We start from the raw sequence: 20,693 nt of genomic DNA, 5'->3' as shown, positions 1-20,693 counted from the left end.
AAATACTTGAGAATCTACTTCCCAGGACAAACCCAGAAACTATACAAACATAACTATAAAATATTTTTCATACAAATAAAGTAGGCTCTAAACAAGTGGGAAAAATATGAATCACTCATGGGTAGACTGAGCCAATTAATAAAAATGAAAATTTTATCTAAATCTATTTATTTGGTGCTATACCAATCAAACTATCAAAAATCATTTCACACAGCTAAAAATAATAACAAAATTCATCTGAAAGAAGTTCAAAAATATCAAAGGAATCAATAAAAAAGGGTGTGAAAGAAGATGATCTAGCCATACCTGATCTCAAACAATACTATAAAGCAGTAACTACTAAAATAATGTGATACTGACTAAGAAATAGATTGGTGGATGAGTGGAATAGATTAGGTACAAATTATAAATGATCATAGTATTGTAGTATATAATGAACCCAAGACCCAAGTTACTGGAACAAAACTTCATTATTTGACACAGACTTCTGAGAATACTAGAAAACAGTATGGCAGAAAACAGGTGTGTGTGTGTGTGTGTGTGTGTGTGTGTGTGTGTGTGTGTATGTATTAGACCAACATCTCACAACATATACCAAGATATGGTCAAAAATGACTGAGAGGAAATCAGGATTAAGTGTCAGTTAGCTGCCCCTACAAATGAAGAAATAAAACAAAAAAGAAGCTATGCTGCTAAATTACGTACAATAAACTGAAGAAAATCTAAATGAAATGGATGAACTTTCCCCCAAACATGAAAAATCAAGATTAATAGAGTAACAAATAGAGAATTAAAGTAAGTCAATCTAGGAAAATAACCTGAAAAGGTCATAAATGAGGTACCAAAGACAAAAATCTTAGATTCAAATAGATTTACAAATCAAACATTTAAAAAAATCAGTTAACAATGTATATATAAACTGTTTGGAAAAATGGGGGCGGGGCGGGAAGGGGTGGTGTCCTACCATAGTGAGTCCACAACTCAAATATGGTGTTGATACTAAAACCAATAATTATCAAAACAGAAAAAGACCAATATCCCTAATGAATACTGAGGAAAAATTTTAAGTACAATATTAGTAAAGAAACCATTACAACATATATATCACAAAGACGCAATTTAACCAGCTTGTTATTGATAAAAGGAACGTACAACTGGTTCATTATTAAGAAAACCATAAACAAAATTCACCATTATAAACAAAACCAACCAAAATTATAATCATTAGATCAATAAATGCAGAAAAAAGCTTAAAAGTTACTTTAATATACTAGAATAAAGTTTTATTTAATATTTTTATCTAAAATCAGGAGCTAGTATTATATATAAAATGGGAATAAATTAGAGGTCTTTCCAATAGGATCAGGGGTAAGACTAGGAATGCCCAATATCATCAACACTTTTTTTATAGAATGTTAGAAATGCGAACTATAGTAATAAGACAAGAAAAAGAAGTTGAGGGAGTAACTAAAGAGAATAAATTTTTTTGCAGATAAGATGATGCTTCATTTAGAGAAAACCTGAGAATCAACTAAAATATAAAATGAAATAACTTCAGCAAGGTTGAATGATAAAAAAATAAATCCACAGAAATCACCCACATATTACCAATAAAACCTAGCAGGAAAAGAAAAAAAAATTCATTTAAACAAATTACAGAATCTACAAAATATTTTGGAGTTTACTTTCTAAGAAATACATAAGAATTAGATGGATACAACCACAAAACACTCTTTATACAAATACTATAGAAAATAAATTGCTCGTGGATAGGTCATGCTAATAATAAGGTAAGTACTACCTAAATTAATTTATTCAATGTCAAGCAAATCAAATTATCTGATAATTGCCTTATAGAGTTACAAAAATAACAAAATTAATCAGGAAGAGCAAAAGATCAAGAATCTCAGGGGAAACAATGCAAAAGTATTGAGGAGAAGAAGGACTAAGAGTATAAACTCAAATTACTTCAAAGGAGTAATCGTCGAATGATTTGGTACCGGGTTAAAGAGGTCAATCAGTTGTACAGACTAGATGCAAAACATGTGAAAGCAAATAAGCACAGTACTCGAGTTTGAAAATAATAACTAACATTTATATAGTGTTTACTATGTATGTGCCAGGGACTGTGCTAATAAACACTTTACTATTATCTCATTTGATCCTTACAACAACCCTGGGAGGTAGATGCTATTGTTATCCCCATTTCACAATTGAGGAAAAAGAGGCAAACAGTGGATAAGTGACTTGCCCAAAGTCAAGTATGTGAGGACAGAGCTATATCCTCAGGTCTTCTTGACTGTGGGCCCTATGCTCTATCTACTATGTCATCTAACTGTGCCAGATAAACCCAAATCTGGAAAAATTGGAAAGCCAGCTGGCAGAAGTTAGGTGTAGACCAATATCTCACACCAAAAACCAAGATAAGCTCCAAATAAGTACATGACTTTGATATAAAGGGTGACATCATAAAGAAATCACAGAAGCAAGGAAGAAATTACCCTTCAGAGCGATGAACAAGGAAGAGTTTATGACAGGTCAACAAAAACAAAAGGTGTCATTTTAATTACATAAGCCTAAAAAGATTTTATAGAAACAAAACTAATGGAGCTAAAAAAGTGGATGAATGACATGGAAAAATATTTGCTACAGGTTTTTTTTTTAGTAGAGCTCTCATTTCTAAGATATATAAGGAAGTGACTCAAATATATAAGAATAAGAGTCATTCCTCAGTTGAAAAGTAGTCAAAGAATATGAATTTTCAGAACCAGAAATCTAATTTATCTGCTGCCATATGACAAAATACTCTAAACAACTAATAATTTGAGAAGTGCAAATTAAAACAACTCAGAGATTCAACATTACATCCAGCAGTTTGACAAAGTTAACAAAAAAACAGAAATGAACAATGCTGGAGAGGCAATGAGAAAACAGGTATAGAATGCTCAGCTGGTGGAATTTTATCTTAGTCCAACATTCTGGAAAGTAATTTAGAATTATGTGTAGAACATATATGCTCTTTGATCTAGCAATACCATTGTTAGGGGTGTGTGTGTGTGTGTGTGTGTGTATACAACTGCCAAGGGAATTTAAAAAACAAAAAAGGACCCATATGCACAAAAAAAATTTTATAATAGCTCTGTGGTGGCAAAGAAGTACAAACAGAGTGCTTACCAATTGGGGAGTGGCTGAATGAAATGTGATGTGTGTGTGTGTGTGTGTGTGTGTGTGTGTGATGGAACACTATGGAGTTGGAGCAAATGAAGAAGGGTAAGATTTTGGAGACATGTTGGAATATTAACTGTCTACTATTAACTGTCACAATAGTGAACAAAACCAGAACAATTTCTACAATAACACTATTATAAATGAAGAAAAACACACTTATTAAGCATTTACTAAGAGCCAGGGCTACAAATACAACAAAAAAGAAAGACAGTTACAAACTTAGAAAAACTTAGAATTCCAATCAACTTAATGAGTAACAATTACAGAAGACTTATGGGCACAACATGCCATTTATCCACCTCTAGATGGAGAGGTAATATACTCAAGGTGAAAAAAGCAAGACACAGATTTTTGGCAAGGTCAATGAATATTTTGCTTGACTATGCATATTTGTTCCAAAGTTTTTGTCTTTCTTTTTCAATGGAAAGTGGATTGAAGGAAGCAGATTTTGGTTAATTAAAAAAAAAAAACCTGGATAGTAAGAGAGTAAAAATATTAAGTATAGGTGGTTCCTCCCTATCTCCCCCAATTAATAACTTTTTGGGGATTGATCCTCTAATATAACTGACTCATGAACACTTTTCCATGAGGAAAGTCAATCTACCAGTGAAGGCTGGCACCAGCTCTGCCAGTTAGTATTGGAGAGTTAGCTGTAGTGCTGAGAATACTTAAAATGTTGAGAGGTTAAATCACTAACTCAAGGTCACACGTTTAATTTCTACATTGTGTGTGCGTGTGCGTGTGTGTGTGCGTGTATTAGGCATAAATCCTTTGAATCATCCCTCTAGAGAAAAAATATAAAAGCAAAATGAAACCATGAATTATGCATTATACACAGTTCCTCTCCTCTCTATTAGAAGGAATATAAGAATATATCTTCTTCTTTTCTCTGGGAATTAATTTGATTCTAACAACATTTAATATTTCTTTACATTAGTGTCAAGAAATTGTCACAAATATAGGGATAACACTTATGACCAGAGAAAGAGGGGAGATTAAATAATGACATAGAGAAGTTTTGAGAAATGAAAGAAGTATGCTCAATGAGTACACAATTCAAAGCCTTCATGTGATAGAAGCTATTATAATAGTAACAATTATCCTTATATGATTCTTAATAATTTGCAAGGTATTTTACATACACAATGACTCTCTAACACTTTTTGGCTATGTCCCTTAAAAAAAAATCAGATCGTGAAGTACCAGAGAATTGACAAAATTTAAACTAGATAACAGAAAAAATCCAATTGTAATTACCTATTAAAGAAACAGTCTCTCTCAAGAAGCCCAGCTATTTAGAAATCATATTATTTCTTCCAACGCACAAGGGGAAAAAGACAATTTTTTCTTGACCCTGCAGCTTGAAAAGGTAAAACGAGATATCTTTTTGGAAAGAATGCTGCTACAATTTTACACTTCTCAGGCATGGATATGACTGTAGTCAAGACAGATTATGAAGGACAAGTCAAGAAGTTATTAGAATTAAGGAAAAACTCCATTTTACAGATAAAGAAACTAAAGTTTAGATGTTATTAACTGAAGCAGCAAATAAATATCAGAAAATGATTCCAGGTCTTCACATTCTAAGCTTTTCCCACACACCATATAGCCATTCCAAGTCTAAATGATCTACTATAATTTCAGCAAGGATATGATTTGGGTGTTTAAGGAAAGTTTGGAAAAGACTTAGGAAATGAGAAAAGGGAGTCAATAAGATTAAATGGGATTGTCAAACAGTAGCAAAGTCCCAGTAATGTTATGCAACATCAATTTTTGTGAATAAAATAAAAATGTTTTTTGACTTTCTTTAAGAACAGTTGGCTCTGACCAAAAGAGTTTAGATAGTGAGGGACCATCCCAAGAGGAGAAAACAGGTTAGGAGCAAGATATTACTATTCTTCTTGTTACCCAAGTTCACAACTTGGAGTCATCTTTGATTCTCTTTCACCCCATAAATCCTCTCAGATGCCAAATTTAGTCATTTAACTTCCATATTTCTTATCACTTCTTGCCTTAACTATTTACCATAACCTCCTAATTAGCCTTCCTGCCTTCAGTCTCTGCCCTTGACAAACTACCCTGCCATAGGTTCCTACAGATGTTACTTTAATACTCCAAAATTCAAGAGGCTTCAGTAGTTAATAGTTCCCAAACACAAAAACAAACACCATTTATCAAGTCTCTTCCCATCATCCTCCATTTATTTATCAAACTCATCCTAAAACATATGCAACCATGCTACCCCACTAACTCAATAAACTCTGGTGGAATTCACAGACCTTTATAACCTGGCCCTGAACTACTCTCTCAGTCTTCTTACATTTTATCTCAAGGAACTGAGCTAGTGATACTGGTCTCCAGGCTATTCCTCCCAGAAGATAAGGAGTTAATTGTTTATTTCCCATCATTTTACTGTAATCCTCTTAATAGTTTATTCTGATCCTCCTTTGTTATTTAAAGCCCTTCATAACCTGGCCTCTTCTTGAGCTTCCAGTTTCCTTACACCTTACTTCCTTCCCCAATTCCCCCATGCTCTTCAATAAGACCCTCCAAGTCTCAGCTCTATGTATTTTCTTTGGCTGTCTCCCATGCCTGGAATGTTCTTTCTCTTAATTTCTGCTTTCCTGAATTCCTTTAAGTCTCAGGTAAAATCCTATCCTCTAGAATACAGTTTTTTCTATTCCCCTTTAATGCTGAGGCCTTCCCTCTGTTGTTTATCTCCAGTTTATTCTGTATAAATCTTGTTAGTACATAGTTTGTTTGACATGTTGACTCTCTCAAGCTGGAGTGAGTTCCTTGAGGCAGAAACTACTTTTTGTCTTCCTTTGTACCCTCATCACTTATTAGTACCTGGTACTAAATGCTTGCTGTCTGATCCCTTGTTTGACCTTTAATGTCATAGAACTAGATAGACTTACATCTAGGAATGACTGGAGACTAAGAAACTAAAGCCCAGACAGGTTACGTGACTTGTCCAGGATCACACAGTATTTAAAGTCAAGTTCTCTAGGGTCCAGTGCAAGTGGAAATGCCATGGCAAGGCGCTCTTCTTTCAGGAAGACTCCAAGCTATCTTTTCAGACTTTCACATTACATTCCTTCACAAATAAATCATAGCCGAAGTAGCTTGTTGTTTTCTGTAAATATTTCACCTCTTAACTTGCTTTACCTATTGTCTTCTCCCTTTCTCACTTCTACCTCTTGGAATTCCTAGACTTCAAACTGCCTCAAAGTGTCCCCTTCTACAGGATTTCCCAAAATGTTAGTGCTCTTTTCATTCCTCTAATATTTATTTATATTTGTTTTGTACCTATTTTCTTCCAAGTAGAAGGAAAAGTCCTAGAGATAGGAGGCTGCTTTTTTTCTCTTTTCTTATTCATTTCTTTGTTTTGTTTCATTTTTCTCTTCGCTTTTTCATTCTTTTTCTTTCCTTTCATCTTTTTTTTCCAGTGCCTACCACTTTCCTCAGCAATTGATAAGTGACTTGTATATTCAAATGAAGTGATGAAAAGGATTTCATCTAAATCCCAGTAAAGGACAATAAGATTTAGGTATCTTAGAAACTATCTATCTCTACTCTCATTGTCAAGATGAGAAAACTGAGGCCTAAAGAAAATAAGTAACCAGGATTCAAATCTAGGTCCTTCTGATCCCCAAATTACTATCCTACTATGTATTGAATCCTAGCCTATCTTTAAAAACCATTCTATACTTCAAACTAGTCTTAGTCTTTAGTAACCCAAAGAAATGAGTTTTTTTTTTATTGTCAAATTAAACTAAAACACAGCTCAATTATCAAAGCACCAGAGGCACTTAATTCTAGAAATAAATGCCATATTTTCTTAAAGTGTCTTGCTCCACAGGGCAGCGTAAGGTACCACAGTAGATAGAGCACCTGCCCTGGAGTCAGGAGGATCCGAGTTCAAATTCAGATTCAGACAGGCAATACTTATCTAGCTATATGACCTTAGGCAAGTCAGGCCAGTCAAAACTCCATTGCCTTGTCAAAAATAAAGAATCTTACTGTATTTTCTCTTCCTCAAAAGTTTAGCTTGGGGGATTAAAAAAAATTCTAATCCATAATTTACATAGTACATTACATCTTGGTTCTTGGAAAAGTCTTTAGATGTATCAAAAAAACTACTCCCTAATTTTACAGTTAAGGAAATTAAGAGAAGTACAGAACCTTGCCCAAGGCAAGAAAGGCAGGATTTGAACTTAGGTTTTTTTGGTTCCAAATTCAGTGCTCTTTCCCCAGAAAATCACAATAATCTTGTGAAATAGGTAGTAGCAGTTAAACAGTTCATTTCTCATTTTGCAAATAAGTAAACCACTACTCAGTCAAGTATAGTATCACATTCCAAGATTCACAGTAAGTTAGCAGATAATCAATCAATGAATTCTGATTCTCAGAAACAATCATCAAACAGTGATGAAATTTTCTTTTCCACACATGACTACTAGGTTCTCAACAATCCAAAGAAAGCCAATATTTTTAATATATCAAATATAAATACTGAGTCTACAAAGTTTGCTAAAATAAAAAAATACATAAGTCCTCTGCTTGTGCCTTAATTCCTCAGCTCTTAAGCTACAAACTATTTAACAACTATTATAGTTATTTTGGTGTTATGCAAAATAAAAAAAATGACTATCAAGAACTGTCATAATCTAATGCTGGTGTGTTCACTCATATTAAAGTTATAGATGAGAAAAATAATCTCTAGAATTTAAAAGTAACACTAGATAAAAACTTAAAGGCTGGGGTGAGGAGGGAGGAAAAGACAATTTGAAACTCAAAGATTTCAAAACAAATACTAAAAATTGCTTTTACATAGAGCTGGGGAAGAAAGAAAAAAGTTAATTAAAAAAGAACTTTTAAGAAAAGAGTTGAGAAGGCAGCCTTGGTTAACTTGTTCTGTCTTTTCCCTTAAACTTGTTTTAAACAAAAATATCTTTTAAAGTTTTTTTTAAACCACATAAAAACCATATCAAGTATAGAAAACAACTGTGAAAAATATTTGGTTCATCCTTTTTTTAATCTCTAGAATATAATGAAAATGATTCCAATTTTTTAAAAACTTAAATTTTTCAGGCTATATAACAAAATAAAATATCTATGGGCAGGTTAAATGTTTGGAAAGGAAAAGTTACCTTGTCAGTCACATATACAGTTCATTTCCCAAAAGCATTTTGAAAAAAAAAAAGTCTTGTTTTATATGAAGACATATCTGTCATTACAAAGCATTTTTCCTTCGTTCTCTTTTCAATTTTTGGTTGACTTTCAATGCTTTAATCATTTTAATGAAATAAGAAAGCAACTTTATCATGCTTTCTGTCTCTCTTATTGCATTTTCAAGATTATCTAGCTCCCCTAAATAAGCCACCAACCAAAGCTGATGGACATTAGCTGATCCAACAAATTTTCTAAAGGTTACATTTCACTGTGATGACAACTGATAACACAAACCAGTTTGAAAATGACAACCTCATATTGTACAATCTCATAACATTTCACTTATAACTAGAAAAATACTACTAAATCTCTCACTTTCTTTCCATCCTGAGACAAAACAGATGACTGTCTATACTCTGAAAACAATTAATTCAAAAGTTAAAATTAGACTAATCAGTGATCTTCTCATGTGTCAAACAAATTATTAAACTGACCAATTTCCTGTCACCGAAATTGAATGCATTATCTTTTTTTTGGGGGGGGGTGTCTAAATAACACTGAAAAAAGGCACTGTATTGGGACTTCTGAAGATTAGTCCCATCTCTGTTATCAACTATTCTGTGACCATGAACAAGTCATCTAACTTCCTAATGGGTATGGAATTGAAAATATATAAGGTTTATTCCAACTGAATAATTTTAGTATTCTGAATGTCCAAATATGTAGCACTATGTTAGGCATAAAAGCCAGGAGGATTTCAAAGCAGTTTAAAAGAAAGAAAGAAAAAAAAGCAGTGTCTGCCCTAAAGGAACTGAGAACCTAATTTGGGTGACAAACATGGAAAAAGATTAAAGATTCAATAATAAAATCAGATTATAAGTCCACTTAGTTAAATGTTGAGTTTAAGAAAATGCTATTATGCTGCCATTCTTACCCCTAAAATTTTAAAAGCATTTCTGACTAGTTCTTGTTTTTATTTTAAATTCCCCTCAAGGAATTTCTTCTTTTTCCAGATAGTAAACCTTTCCAGTGCACATATTACTATTTTTTTCCCTCCCTCTATAGGGTAATGTAATTGTCCCATTTGAAGATAGGGCTATCAGCAATAATCATCAAACAGAAGTGAATTGGGAATACTTAAAAAAAAATCCACTGCTTCATTCTTTTAGACTATGAAAAAAAATCTGAAGTAGACTTATTGGAAACTTAGTGTTCTTTATCAAGTGAAATTAATAATAGGAATAAAGATCCAAGAACCACTGAAGGAATTTAATTTGATATTTAAAACACTTGTAAGAAAAAGAAATTATAATGGATTATTCAATAAAACCACTGACTCATTTTTGTTTATTTGCTTCCATAAGAAGTATTATTCTATAATACAACACTTGTCATCTTTACTAAAAAGTCTATTAAAGTAAGAGTAAACAAGTTAAGAAACTGTACTTGTAATTGAAATATCACATTACCTTAAAAGTTAAAATTTTATAGATCTGAGACCACCAGACCAAATCCATATTTCCATAATTTAGGGCTTATCAGTATGTCTAAATTAACATAAATAGGATCTGGTTTCCTTCATGAATATGAAATACATCCATACTATCAACACCTTGTAACCATAACTCTATTCCTCTACAAAATAGTTATTCATAATCTTGATGCATATTCTCCACTGTACACTGTCAAAACATCACTTTTAAATTAAATATTCAGATGCAAAAAGTCTTTATAGAAATAAGTTTTGGATTCCAACTGCACACCAATTTACTAAAACTTAAAACACCATAAAGATAGTGATTCAAACTAATCAAAAGGAATATTTTGGCCCTTGTATCTTATCAATTAGTAGTTAAATATTTTGGCCTATAATACTTTATGTTTAATGTTAGAAATACATCAATTGTGCTAATTAGAAAAATAGTAAAACTTTTAACAGTGATGTTCTCATCCTTACCAGAAGCAAGCACAACTAAAATTGAAGACAGAAAACTGGAGAAAAAGAAACTACCTCTTCCCATGTGTGGAAAACTTAAAGAATGAAGGGCTTCAAACTTTCCTCTATGGAAGTCTAAAGGCTATGTTCCTCTTTTAAAAGTGGTACATGCAATAAGAAGCTATAGTAAAGTAATTAAAGCTGGAACCTTCAATTAAACATTCAAAACTTATTTACTGAGTTCCTGGGCAAACAAATGATAAAATGCCAGTGTATCAGATGCAAAAATTTTTTTAATAATGAACTTAATTAACATTAATATTCACATTTGCAGATTTGATTTTAAATGGATTTCAAGTGATAATGCTCATTTAAATAAAATACAAACATTAAAAATCCTGATTAAAACCTTGATAAAAAATAATAACATTCTCACTAAGTTTTTATAAACAAAAAAAATCAGAAAAGAAACCTGAGCGAGCGGTTGGATATATATACATATCTAAGACCAGTGGCAAAATTTAGTTTTTACGTCAAAAACTTGAGTTTTTAAAAGGGCTGAAGTAATCATTGCAGAAAAACTAAGAGGAGGAACATAAAAAAAAGTCACAAAACCGTAAGAGTCATTTCTGAAGAGTTAGTTTTTACTCATCTTAAAACACTTATTTTTTGATTTAAAGAAAACATGCACCGAACACACAAAGTAAAGACTATAAGTTTTAAAATTCACTTAAATCCCAATGTTTACCTCAGTCACACAATGCAATCATTATAACTGGAAGATGAATCCAATTTAAGAATACTGTCCACTCAGGATCTGCTCAGTTAACTTTCAAAGTCAAGATAATGGATGTGTAAATGGAAATTTCTAGTGAAAATAATAGTGTCAATTACTTTGCCAAGTCACTACAAGAGAAATACAGTAGTAATCTGTGCTATACTTGTAGTTGTTTGTTTTCATGGTTCACTAACTCCAATTATAGTTATTTGAAACTTTTATCAGTTGATGTTCAGGAGGGAGACTCAAGCACTTGATAACTCATCCTGACACTTCCTACAGCATCTTTAATGAGTATATCAAGCTTTTAGGCACTTTTCTACTTTATTCTACTCTAGCTTATTCAATCCTTTCTTAAGCAAACAGTTAAAAACCTCACAGGATGAAAAATCTGCTGGAGTAATGTTACTTGGAATAGAAAAACAAATGAGTATTAATGCATAATTCTAAGTAGGTTCAGGACAAAAATATGGTTGTCAGAGTTCAGAACATACTTTTTCTGGTGAAAAATACAAATGAGTTCTAAGTGAGGATGAAGTCTCCCCTCTGAACCAACTGGTGAACCCGAGACCCTGCACTGTCCTCGGGGGCTCCTCGGCTGCCGCCTCCGAGTCGCGTTCCCAGTGGGGCCACTGGTGCCATTCGGAGCCCCTCTGGTCTCCCGCGAGGGCTGCGGCCCCGGGGGTCGGGCTGTGGCCGCTGGACTCCTGCACTTGACTTTCAGCAGGGCTCGGGCCCCGCGGCGGGGAGGGGGCTTTGGGGAAGCCCCAGACCGGGACGCCCCCGGCGAGCCCCCGGCCGGCATCATGGCCGGTGCCGAGGCGCGCAGGGGGAGGGGAGGGCGGTTTGTTTACTCGCGGCCCGGCCGTGCCCGGCGGCGGCGGCATCGGAGGCGGCATCTCCCGCACGCGGCTGCGCCTCCCGGGCGGCCCCCGGAGGCGCGGGGCGTTATGTAACCTGCCCTGCCGGGGCCGCCGCGGCGGGGGGCGCGTGGCGCAGAGGCGGGAGGCGGGAGGCCGCCGCGGGGCCGCTAGGCCGGAGCCCCCCCCCCCCCGCCCCTTCATTCCCGCGGGCCTCCCGCCTCCTCCCGCTTCCGGGGGGGAGGGGGCGCCCCCGCCCATCCCCCGCCCGCCCGCCCAGGCGCCCCCCGCCGCGCCCCGCCCGAGGGGAGGGAAGGGGGCAGGGGGCTGGGGGAGGGGAGCCTGTTACCTGCAAAGGCGGCGGCGGCGGCACCGCGGCTGCTCCGGCGGCGGCGGCGGAGGATGGAGCCGGGGGGCGGGGGGAGGAGAGGGGGTGACTCGGGGGCCCCCCTCCCTCCTCCTCCTCCCCTCCTGTCCGCCCCCCACCCCGCAGCGCCTGTCGCCCCCCTGGTGCCCGGTGCGGCCGGGGGGAGGGCGCCCGGCCCGGCCGCGGAGCTGGAGCGGGCGGCGGCGGCGGCGGCGGCGGGAGGGCGGGGGAGCGCGGCCGGGAGGCGGCGGCGGCGGCGGCGGCGGCGGCGGCGGAGGAGGAGAGGAGGCGGAGACTCTACACGGGGCTCGGGGAGCGGCCACACACTCGATTCATCCCCAGGAGCCGCGGGCGGGAGGGGGCCGGGTCACGGAGGGGAAGGGGCGGAGGCGGCGGGGCCGCCCGGGCCGCAGGCCCCGCCCCCGCGGCCCCGCTGCGGGCCCGGGCTCGGAGGACCGGCCGGCCCGCTGCGGAAGGGGAGCGGCCGCGCCGCCGCCGCCGCCGCCGCCGCCGCCGCGCCTCCTCCCCGCGGCCCGCACGAAGGAGCCCGCTCTCCGCCGCCGCCGCCGCCGCCGCCGCGGGGCTTGTTGTTGACTTGGAGGAAAACTCCTGACGTCAGGCCTGGCTCTCCGCGGCGCGCGGGCGGCTTCCCCCTTCCCGGCCCGCCCCGCCCCCGCCGCCGCCGCCTCCCTCCGGCCCGGGCGGCCCGGGCTCCGGCACGTGAGCGCGGGCGCGCGACACCGGCAGCAGAAATCGCCCCCCGCCCCCGCCTCCTCTCGCGAGATCACTCCCCGCCCGACGGCCCCGGGGCCGGAGGCGGGGGGCAGCCTGCGGCCTCATGCTCCCTCCCGGCTTCCCGCCTCTGCCGGCCCCGGCGGAGCTCGACGTCCGGCCGGGGGCAACGAGGCGCCCGCAGCCTGGCCGCGAGGAGCGCCGGGGAGCCCGGCCGGGGCCCGCGCGCGCCTCCGCGCGCCCTTTGCAGCCCCCCCGGAGCGGCGCCCCCGGCCGACCCTCCGCACTTCCGCGTGGCCGCCACGGATGCGCCCAGGCTCGACGCTGCGCCTCCCCCGGGGAGAAGCTTCTTACCCCCGATTCTGAGTTCAGACACAGAATGTTTTATTGAATTGACTCCCCACGGCGTCTCTTTTATTGCTTTGGAATAAAAGGAAATCCTCCTGAGTTCTGGGGGAGGAGGCTTCACATTTGTAAACTTTCTTGTAAAATTAAAATTCTACAGAGTTGAAGCGGCGAGGTTTACTTTGAAGTCACTTTTGCCATATTGCTTTAAAATGTCGGGCCGGGGAGGGGAGAGGATGCCTATTCTGCAGGCTGGTGTCATTCCGCCCTGGACCCCCCCCCCCCCACTTCATCCTACCTTTCAATGGGCATTTTTTACCTCATTCCACCTCCTTCAATACCGTGACTTGAGACACCTTCCGGGAAACTAACGTCTCCTGCTGAGAGTCCAACGGTGCTTATGTCCTAAAGTTTAGGTTTATGCTAATATAACTATTTTAATGCGTCAACAAAAACAAGCATTTATTAACCAATAACTATGTATCAGACACAGTCCTAAGCTTTGGGCATACAAAAGAGCAAAATAAATAAATCAGTCCCTATATTTAAGTCTAAGAAGCGGGGTGAGAACACGCAAACAATTGTACAAACAGTATGTGTAAAAAATAAATTTGATAAAATCAACAGAGGGAAGGCACTAACATCAGAAATTTGGAACTACACCCAAAGGGCAACAAAAATGTGCATACCCTTTGATCCAGCAATACCACTACTGGGTCTATACCCTGAAGAGATGATAAAAAAAGGATAAAAACATCACTTGTACAAAAATATTCATAGCAGCCCTGTTTGTGGTGGCAAAGAATTGGAAATTAAGGGAATGTCCTCCAATTGGGGAATAGCTTAGCAAACTGTGGTATATGTATGTCATGGAACATTATTGTTCTATAAGAAACCAGGAGGAATGGGAATTCAGGGAAGCCTGGAGGGATTTGCATGAACTGATGCTGAATGAGATGAGCAGAACTAGAAAAACATTGTACATCCTAACAGCAACATGGGGGTGATGATCAACTTTGGTGGACTTGGTCATTCCATCAGGGACCGTTTTGGTCTGTCTGCAATGGAGAATGCCATCTGTATCCAGAGGAAGAAATGTGGAATTTGAACAAAGTCCAGGGACTATTTCCTTTAATTTAGAAAAAAAATAATATCTTATTGTCTGATCTTGTTATCTCTTATACTTCATGTTTCTTCCTGAAGGATATGATTTCTCTCTCATCACACTCAATTTGGATCAATGTACAACATGGAAACAATGTAAAGACTGACAAATTGCTTTCTGTGGGGATGGGGGGAGTGAAATAAGATTAGAGGAAAAATTGTAAAACTCAAAATAAATAAAATCTTTAAAAAGCAAAAAAAAGGCTCTGTAAAGACTTGCAGAAGGTAGCGTTTTAGTTGGGACTATATGACTCCTAGGAATGTGGACGGAGTAGATGAAAATTGATAAAGAAAAATAGGCAAAATTAAATTTCTTACAGCTTTCAAATTGTGAAAAACAGGGTCCTGTAGACTTTCACTGACCATTCTTTTGGAAATTTTTGTCCCCTCTGAAAACAAGCCATAATTAGACCTGATTGAAAAACGTTCCTAATCAATGGACTTCATGATTGTGCCATCCATTCTTGATCTTTTTCTCATATTTTCTATGCAACTTACCAAGCAAGTAGTAGAAATAAATGTTATTTAAGATTCACATTATAAATTTAAATATGATTTTTTTCCACCAACACAAACTGGCTTAATTCTCAAGCATGCAACATTATAGAAGAAAATTTTCATTTACTAATTCTTCCCAAAATGCCATATAACATGTCATATTTATCAGACCTCTGATAATCCTGGTAGCAAAAAATATTTCTATAAAATGTCTGAATATTAATAAGCTCCTTCCTTTCAATTAAAAAAAAATTTTAGTTGGATTCTTATTCTGTGGGACTTTGACCATTTTTAGATAATAAAGTTAGTTAAATATGAAAGTAAAAAAAAATTCTAAAGTTTAGAAAAAACTTTTGACTTTAAACCTGAAGTGGATTGAATTATCTTATTAATTGGAAATTCAGTTTGTTTCCAATTTGACACTAGAAATATTCATAAGATCTAAATTTATCTCAAGAACCAATATTCAAAATTCCTGTTGGTACAAAGGATCAAATTGTACTGACTCAGGCAGGTTGGTCATGGAAGTACTACATTCATAATCAAAATATAATAATACATAATTGATTTTTCTGGGGTTCTTTGCAAATTATGGGTTTTTAATATGAAAATTTCAAATCACGGAGTTTTTAATATGAACTCGTTAAGTTCTTATAGTTTTCTCTTATTTTTCATTATTTCTGTAGCAAAACATCCATAGCAGAAATCTATCATGTTTTAGTATGTATTTTTAAAATAAATTTTTTCTGTTGCTATAAATTATGTTGATAATTGACTCAGACCAGAAGTGATAGAATTGAAGAAACAGCCATATATAATTAATACTTGATCTTCATCTTTTCACACAGCAATGTTGTGAATCATAGAGAGCACATATCTTCAGAGAGAGAAAGATTCCTTCCACCTTTCATGAGGAGAACAGAAGTAAAGGACAAGAAACGAACTGAATATTAGGCTTCTTCAGATTCCAGAAATAGGACAACCATATCACCTTACTATCCTTCAATAAATCTCCTTTTTGAGTTCCCCAGCCTGTGATGCTCTTCTACAACACAATTGTCCTCCCACAGCCCACAGCACAAGAACTATTGTAAATGCCCCTACCTATGATATAGTGCATTGCACAGCTGATATATATATATATATATATATATATGTATAATGTATTTATATATGGGAAATATAAAAGAACATGTAAGATTTTTATTCACATAGGAAATCAGAACTACGAGATCACTTTTCATTTTAAGTTTGGACTATATGGAGACTTCTTTTTGATTCTCAGCATCCAAGTAGATGAGTTTTGTGGGGAGAAAAGTTATAAAGGATTGGAAACAATTAGCATTGGAGTAAAAAGTACTGAATTTGGAGTCAAAGAACCTAGATTCAAATTTCTTCGTTACTGTTGTGTGATACAAAACTAGTTATGTAACCTTTCTAGATTTTAATGTCCTCATTTATAAAACGAAGGTGTTGCAATTAGATTATTTCTAATCTAGTTTATTGGAAGCACTTAATCTTTGTGTGCCTCAGTTTCCTCAAATGTAAAATAGGGATAAAAATAGCACTTAACTCACTGAGTCATTGTAAGGATCAATTAGATACTAATTGTAAAGAGCTTAACACAATGCCTACATATAGTAAATACTATATAAATATTAATTAAGTGTTGATGATCAAATGAGATAATACCTATAAAGCTCCTAGCACAATGTCTTCTTGCACATGCTTAATAAATGTGTGTTCCCTCCCCATGGCAACTCTAAATTGTATGAACCTGAAAGGGACAATTTCAGCCAAAACAAAAGTTCTTCTCTTTTGTCTGAAGAAAGATTGGTTTTATTTTTCTGAAACCTACTTGCTGTGTGAATGCAAGAAGATATAACATGAGTGGAACAAGGGAAGGTATTCTCTCCATTCCCTGTCAACTCAGGGAAAGTTGGAAATAACTGTAGATGCTGTTCAGGAAGAAGGTAGCAGGAGATTTTCAAGTTATATTACTCAGTCATGATACCCTTTTGGGGACAACTGGATTAAAGAAAGGAGCTCAAAGTGAGGAATTAAGAAATGTCAGCAAAACTGAAGTGGAACTTTAAGATCTTTACCCAAGGTCACTGAACACAAACTCTTGTGTTTCCAATTGAAACATCTAAACCAAGCATATAGTTCTCTTTTTTTTTAGGTTTTTTTTTTGCAAGGCAAATGGGGTTAAGTGGCTTGCCCAAGGCCACACAGCTAGGTAATTATTGTTTGAGACCGGATTTGAACCCAGGTATTCCTGACTCCAGGGCTGGTGCTTTATCCGCTGCGCCACCTAGCTGCCCCCCCCCCCCCCAAGCATATAGTTGAGGGGGGGAAGAAAGTGAAAATAGAAACTACACTTCCAGATAGATCAGTTCTTATACTGGATTGTCACTCTCTTCTCCCTATCCTTCTTCCAGCAATAAGGTCTTCCCCAGAAACATTCCTAAAGTACTCTTGAGTCTTCACTCCCTAGAGCTAGTCAATCAATATTTCAACAAAGCATTAAGTATCTACTTTTGCCAGGCAATGTATTAAGAATTGGAGATAGAAAGAAAGATAAAAATGCCAGTACTTAAGGATCTCAAAGTCTAATGAGAAAGGCAACTCATAAGCAACTATGTACAATACAATATATATCAGATAAATTAGAGATAATTTCAGGGAGAAGATACTAAGATTAAGGGGGAACTAGGAAAGGCTTCTTGGGGAAAATGGGATTTTGGCTAGGAATTGAAGGAAGCCAGGAGGTTGAAGCTGAGAAAGGAGAGAGTTCCAGACCAAAGCAAAAGCCAATGAAAAAGTCTGAAGTTGGGAGATTGAGTGTCTTGAGAAAGTAGTAGTACAAAGGCCAGGGTCACTGGTGGCTGAGTACATGGAAGGGGTAGGGAAGGAGAGGAGGTTGTTAGGTGTTAGAAGACAGGAAAGGCAGGAAGGGGTCAGATTATCAAATGCTTTAAATGCCAAACCAAGGTTTGGCTTTGATCCTGGTGGTATTAGGAAGCTAAAAGAGCTTAGTATCTAGAAAGTAATATGGTAATACCAGTGCCTTTAGGAACATCAGTTTGACAGAAGAGTGGAGAATGGATTGGAGTGGGTAAAGACGAGACAGAGAGATCATCCAATTGGCTATTGCCATGGTCCAGAGAGAGGTCCTGTACCAGGATGGTGGCAGTGTCAGTGGAGAATAGGGGAAAGGAGATATATAAGAGATGTTAGAAATCAAAAATTAACATACCTTGGCAACTGACTAGATTTGGAGATGAAGAAGAATGGAGGACAACCAGGTTTTGAACTTCGATGACTGGGAGAATGGTGACACCCTCCACGATAATACCAAAGTTAAAAGAGAAAGAAACATTTGAGGGGCAAGATATTAAGTTCAGTCCAGGATGTGTTAAGTTTATACTATCTAAGAGCCACCACTTAAGATTACTAATAATCTTTTGAAGAGGAGAAATGAATTCAGTAGAGAGGTTAAGGATAGACAAATTGATTCTTCTACATAGAAATGATAAATAAACCTGTGGGAGCTAACAAGATCAAGTGAAATTGTGTAGCAAGAGAAGAAAAGGGGTTAGCATAAAGCATATTGTTGTTAGGTATGACCTTGATGAAAATTCAGCAAAGGAAACTGAGAAGTCCAGACTGGAGGAGAAACATTCACTCAATACATATTTATTAACGTAATTCTATATGTCAAATACTGTGTTATATGCTATGTAAATATTGCATTTGATCCTCTCAACTTGGAACGTAAGTGCTATTACTATCTTCATTTTACAGTTGAAGAAACTGAGACAAATAGAAGTTAAGTGACTTGTCCAATATTACACAGCTAGTAAATATCTGAGGCCAGACTTCCTAACTCTAGGTCCAACTTCTATCCTCTACACCACCTAGCTTTACATGATGGAAATTATAAGCATTATTTATAAACTTTCATATGATTCTGCCACTTCCTCACGCTATCAGCTTATAACTTTTCTTCTCTTTTCCTGCTATACTCCTAGAAAAAGTTACCTAAACCCTCTGTCTCTATTTCCTTAATGCCCACTTAATACCCAATTCCTTGAATTTTGGTTTCCCCATCAACTCATTCTACTAAAACTGTTCTATCAAAGATTATTAATAATGTCCTTTTTTTTAGGTTTTTTTTGCAAGGCAAATGGGGTTAAGTGGCTTGCCCAAGGCCACACAGCTAGGTAATTATTAAGTGCCTGACCAGGGCCGGTGCTTTATCCACTGCGCCACCTAGCCGCCCCCATTAATAATCTCTTAACAGTTAAATTCATTGACTTTTTATTAGTTCTTATCCTTCCTGGTTTTTCTGAACTTTTAGTATTTCCTCATGGGAATTCCTTCTCAGCATTTCTTGAGAAATTCATGATTTTTCCCAATCCTGAATGCCAAGAAAATCAATCAAGAAATTACAAAAAAGTATTGTTGTTCAGTCATGTCCAACTATTTGTGACCTTATTTAGGATTTCCTTGGCAAAGATATTACAGTGTTTTTCCCTTTCCTTGTCCACTTCATTTTATAAATTAGGATATTAAGGCAAATAGACTTGCCCAGGGTCACTCTGATAGCAAGTATCTTGAGACCAGATTTCAACTTTGGTCTTCCAGACTTCAAGCCTGGAGTCCACTTAGTTGCCCTCTTTGAGAATTAAAGGTTAACAATCAAAAGTCAATGTTACTGATTCAAAGGAATCCACTAATATCAAGTTGAAAACCAGACCAAAAAAAAGCCAAAAAGTCAAGGTGAAGGTTAAGGACCAATGATAGGACCACAGAGAAGAAAAGCAATCACTATCTAATCATCTTGTTTGTAGTGTTGATATGATTAAACTATTTGTTCATGTTCCTATCTACTGCTAATTGTGAGTTATTCTTGCAAACATAAAAATATAAATAAATTTATACTCATAGTAATACTTTAATATAAGTTCCTTGAGTGGTGTTTCAAAAAATAACAAGTTTTAGAAGCAAAATGAAATCTTTCAACTGGTCATTTTGACATGTGATTCTATGTAGTGGTATTTACCTTTGCTAGGGGATCTGAATGTTATATCATTCAACAATGTTCCCTGAATTTTTCTATTATTTGAATGTTTTCTGAAATATTCAAATTACTAGAAAGTACTAGTGAATCAGTTTGACTGGAACATAGAATGACTGAAGGAGAAATGCTCAATAAGCTTGGGCAGGTAGACTAGAGACAGGTTGTTAATGGCCTTAAAAAACAAACAGGAGTCTGTATTTGGCTTATTGTACCTTGTAGTAGATAGAGTGCTGACCCTAGAGTCAGAAAGACCTGAATTCAAATTCAGTCTCAGACACTTACTAAATGTGAGACCTTGGGCAAGTCATTTAACCCTGTTTGCCTCAGTTTCTTCATCTGTAAAATGAGCTGGAGAAGGGAATGGCAAAACCACTCCAGAATCTCCCCAAATGGGGTCACAGAGCATTGAAAACTCCTGAAACAACTCAATAATTTCACTCTTCCTTCTAATACTCCAGCTCCTTTTTTTCATATCTGGAATGTTTCCTAGTCCCCTCTCCCTCTTAAATTTGAACCTCTTTCCT

General features: G+C 37.8%; 1 protein-coding gene across 1 annotated transcript in view; it reads right to left on the bottom strand.

The window, feature by feature from the left end:
- The window catches only part of AKT3 (AKT serine/threonine kinase 3), a 412,039-nt gene extending 399,626 nt beyond the window's left edge, over positions 1-12,413 (bottom strand). Inside the window, exon 1 of the mRNA XM_074222894.1 lies at positions 12,327-12,413. The gene's annotated coding sequence lies outside the window, so the exon portion shown is untranslated. The remainder of the gene's footprint in view (positions 1-12,326) is intronic.
- Between the last annotated feature and the right edge of the window lie 8,280 nt (positions 12,414-20,693).

The sequence above is a fragment of the Macrotis lagotis genome, chromosome 2, assembly GCF_037893015.1.
Source record: "Macrotis lagotis isolate mMagLag1 chromosome 2, bilby.v1.9.chrom.fasta, whole genome shotgun sequence".
Taxonomy (NCBI): Eukaryota; Metazoa; Chordata; class Mammalia; order Peramelemorphia; family Peramelidae; genus Macrotis; species Macrotis lagotis.
This window is presented reverse-complemented; position numbering and strand designations above follow the sequence as displayed.